We start from the raw sequence: 4,754 nt of genomic DNA, 5'->3' as shown, positions 1-4,754 counted from the left end.
AATCACAAGCAATTACAACAGCAGAAACTCATGCCTGCAGGGACACGCAGGCCAGAGTCCAAAGGTTCTATTCTTCATCCCCTGAAGCACACCAGACCATCCCAGGTCATTCCCTTGGGGAGTATCTTAAGGACAATCAGCAAGGTATGCAGGCAGCGTTCTGTTCCTGCAAGGGCCAGGCGTTCCTAAGTCCTTGCCTTCATTCCCAATAACATATTCCCCTCTGGCCTGAGAGTCCAAAGCACAAGCAATCTGGTATAATGACTATGAGGATCAGCAGATCACATACCCCCCCAGTCACCCATTTGGAATTTCTTTTTCCTTAGGCTTAAAGCCTAGCAAGAATGCTGCTATGATCTCCTGCAGCAGATGGGAAGCAAGAATTCTACAAGTAGGTTATTAGTTGTAATCATGAAAGGAGCCATTGCTGCTCCCAACCTTGACTCTTGGACCCATGGCTATAGGAGAGGCACACGGATATTGGCTTCTGCTTCACAGCATCTACTGCATCCTGTGTGACAGAACCACCTGCTTTCAGGGTGTCTCTCCTAACTGGCAGCTAACAGGGGGCTTCAATAGGCCATGCTCCTGTCCTGTTAACCAGCAGCTTCTGAGTGTTGGAGGATGTGGTGAAAACCAGTGGATTCAATGGGCACGTCTCCTCTGCTGAAATGCTTTTGCCATGAAATGAGCTTCTTGATCAGAAGCAATATGGTGTGGAGTGTGGAATGAAGTCACCACGCTGGTGAATAAGACAGAAACATTATGGGTAATGAAGGCAGATCAATATTGAGAACACATACCTAATCCAAAGAAGACAAATCTCTTCCCACTCCATGCTGGAAGAGGTCCAATGTAATAGTCTAGCCACCAAGTGGCCAGCTGGTCCGCAGGCGAATGATGCTCTATTGAAGGTTCAGTGACTGTCTCTGCTGTTGCCAAGGCAGGCACTCAGCCAGGTCGGCTTTGGGGAGGGGAAGTCCATGTGGTTGAACCCAGAAGAAAACATCATGATAAGTGATATATATTCTCAATTTAAAGATTAACATTTCAATGGGTTATTTTAGATTGAAGGCAGAGCATGGACTCTTGCCCTTACAGCTGCACTTCCAAAAAACAAAAGAGATATTCCCAGGTTCCAGTCTTCCTCCCCATCAGCACTGGACTGGTTAAAATGCTATTTATTCAGTGAGTGCTCTGTGAGGAAGTTAGTCAGAGCCCATGAGCTGTCAGGGAGGTGTGAAAAAATTTCCTAGACTGCTTGGCGTTAAATGGTTCTGCTAAATATTTCAGGAGAGAACAGTGGTGAACGAACAATCTGCCTTTCTGCCACTGCACTTTGCCTCATTTTTAAATGTGGCAAAGTTCCACTCAAGGGTTAAACTCACTCATGGGAAATTAAGCCATTTCTTGCTAAATTAAGAAGTAAGAACAACAGTCACATGATAACATTGGGGCTCTGACACGGTTGATCTGTGTAACGTGGCATGGAGGATGCAACGTGCTGTCAGCTTTACAGATAAGCATATTGTGACCCAATTTGTTTGCCAGGCAGTTGTTCCAGAGAGGTAGTTTACTGACAGAAGAAAATTGAAGGCAGATTACTGATTGCGCAATCAAAGCCGAGTGGCTGCAGAACTGAATAAAATGTTGTGTGAATCCAGAAGTCACCCTGGAGTAAAGAAAATTAAACAGCAAGGAGGAAGAGGGATTAACTCACAACAAATGCCAGGTGATTTCTACCTGCGTCACCCCATCCAACAGTGACCTAGTGAACGAAGCCCAGTAAATTTGACTCCATCCTGGTTCAAATGCCTCCCCAGGAGCAGAATTCTATAGGCAACCTTGGTAAAAGAAGTGAATAAGCTTTGGGTCAACAAACATATCCATTTGCTATCACTGTTTTTTAACTTTTAGGAAAACTTAGATTTTCCACTGTATTTTACATCTTGTTGTATGACCAGTGAGTAGTACTAGATATTGATGCTTCCTCTAACACTATTTTCTCTAAGGCCACAACATGAAATTCAGCTTAAGGCAGGCCTGTCTTGCAGGCTTGTGACTGTATTGATCCTACTGCCCGAATGGATTTTTAAATGAATTTTACAAGAAAATAACACTGTATGTGGACTCTTTGTGGGGCTTGAGCCCCCTCAAGGCTCCTGATATTCTTCCTTGTACTTTCAATGTCAAAAATAATCATTAATTTCTTTTTTTTTTTTTTTTGAGGAAGATTAGCCTTGAGCTAACATCCACCGCCAATCCTCCACTTTCTGCTGAGGAAGGCTGGCACTAAGCTAACATCCATGCCCATCTTCCTCTACTTTATACGTGGGACGCCTACCACAGCATGGCTTGCCAAGCTGTGCCGTGTCTGCACCCGGGATCCAAACTAGCGAATCCCGGGCCGCCAAAGCAGAACATGTGAACTTAACTGCTGTGCCACCAGGCCGGCCCCAGGAATAATCAATAATTTCAAAGCACAAGTGATATGAAAACAGATCTCTCAAAGTGAGATGAATGTGGTGGTCATTTGGAGCAACAGTAAACCTTTCTGAGCAATTGATTCATGTCTCTTTTTGAAGGGAAGAGTATTAAATTGGGTGGGAATCCAAACTCTACGTCAAGTTGTAGTCTCCAGAAAGATTTTGGAAATACGCCCTCCCGTGATCTAGCCAGAGAAGGAAAGGACATGACCGGGTCCAATCAGAACTAGAGTCTTCTTCCGTTTTTACATGGAGCCTAATGAAGGTTAAAAGTTTGCTAAATGTTATACAGGGAAGAGGTGAGGAATATGAGATAAGGACACTTGTAAAGCCCTTGAAGCTATAAAATAGCATAAAACTGTGGGAAAGGCCATGAGCTTTCTATTTGGTTCTGCTGCAAGTAAATATTCGCACATGACCACACCTGCCGCTGAGGTGGATACCTAGAACGAGGAACACTGTCTTCCTGGAAAAATAGGAGGTGTATCTGTTTCTAAATCAATATTGTTATAATCTTTTGTTTGGGTACCGTCAGGTTTTTTACATGTGGAGACTTGCTGACATTAGGGTAAATATTAATAAATCAACCCATGACGATTATAAAGGACAAAATCTGTCACTCTCATCCTCTGCTTCCAACTTCACAAACAGGACCTGAGACAGTAAGATTAAATAATTCTCTGGAGGCCAAGCAACCAGGACTAACCAAAGGGGACTTGCTGTAGACAATTCTGCTTTCTTTCAAATCTGGGAGCTCATCAGGTGGATATTTTTACTTATAACATTTGTACCATCTAGACCCTGATTTAAAGAAATGAACAAGCATGGAACTTAGTTTTTCCTCCCACGAATTTGGTTTTCGTTAAGTATTTAGGATCCCATAAACACTTTCTTATTTCATGTTTGATAATATTTTTCTTTTTTGGCACTTGGCACCAATAATGAATACAGCACCAAACAATATAACTAGACACTGTAATTCCCTGATGAGATTCTAATTTATTCAGCTAGGACACAAGCACTGCCCAAGGTTGAAACACTTGAAGCTTTAGCTGCTCATTTTCCTAGGTATTTAAATCTCCCTATCTTTCAAGCTGTCACAGGCACACGGCTCTCCTAACTTACTCTGGGCCTGCAGAAAACACAGGCCGCCAAAACAAAATCGCCATGTTCTGCCCCTCTTTCTGAATCTGATGATTCTGAGGCCGTGAGCCAAGTCTGCGGAGGAATTCTTCGGTTGGGCTGTTTTAGTTTGCAACTCTGCTTCCCCAGGGATTTACTGGCAATGAGATTAAAGGTCCTCCCGCCAAAACAATGTGATCCAAGGAATGCCTACCACAGAATCCTAGGGAGGGACATGTTTGTTAAAACAGATCCCAAAGCACCTGCCCCATGGCCAAGTGGTTAGTGGTTAAGTTGGTGCGCCCCGCTTCGGGGGCCAGGGTTTCATCGGTTTGGATCCTGGGCGCGGACGTGGCACTTCTCATCAGGCCATGTTGAGACAGCATCCCACACAGCACAACCAGAAGGACCACAACTACAATATACAGCTACGTAATGGGGGGGCTTCGGGGAGAAGATTGGCAACAGTGGTTAGCTCAGGTGCCAATCTTTAAAAACAAACAGATCCTGAGACCCCTCATCAGATCTCCTGAATTACAGTCTCTGGTGGTGGGTTTGGGAATCCAGGGCCACCCACTTACAATAGAGAAAAACGGTTCAATCCAAATTGGCTCTGGTTGTAAACCATGAGGTCCTTTAGGAACGTAAAGGAACATCCTTTGCAAGCAAAATCCAAGTCCAGGAGACGTGGGAAAGAGGAAGAAAGCAACATTGCGTTCAGCTCAGGTTAGGCCCTGAATTCCTTTAGGCCATCCCAGATTCCTTTTTAGCCCTGAGGATGTGGCCTAGGACTTGTCTTTACCGTTGCACAATACACTGGTTACGCCTATTCCAGATTCATTAATGGCAAGAGTAGGTCTAAACCACTGTCAATACAGAGCATGAATAAAAATGTTCATTGAGAGATGCCAGAGCACATTTCAACCAGAAATTTCCATTGACGTAAACTCAGGAGTGCATGTCTAAAGCAGATCATAAACAAGAGCATCTCCGGAGAAAAGGAAATGTTTGTGTTCCCAAATCAGAGGCAGAGGTCCTTGAAAATACCACATTGTTGGCTCCCAGAATGGGGCGCTCTCATGCCCTAAATGACGAATCAGGTCCATTTGTTCTGCTTTGTATTTCTCACTGTTTTTCTGCACCGGT

The sequence above is a fragment of the Equus quagga genome, chromosome 7, assembly GCF_021613505.1.
Source record: "Equus quagga isolate Etosha38 chromosome 7, UCLA_HA_Equagga_1.0, whole genome shotgun sequence".
NCBI classification, from domain to species: domain Eukaryota; kingdom Metazoa; phylum Chordata; class Mammalia; order Perissodactyla; family Equidae; genus Equus; species Equus quagga.
Note: the sequence above shows the minus strand (reverse complement) of the source record.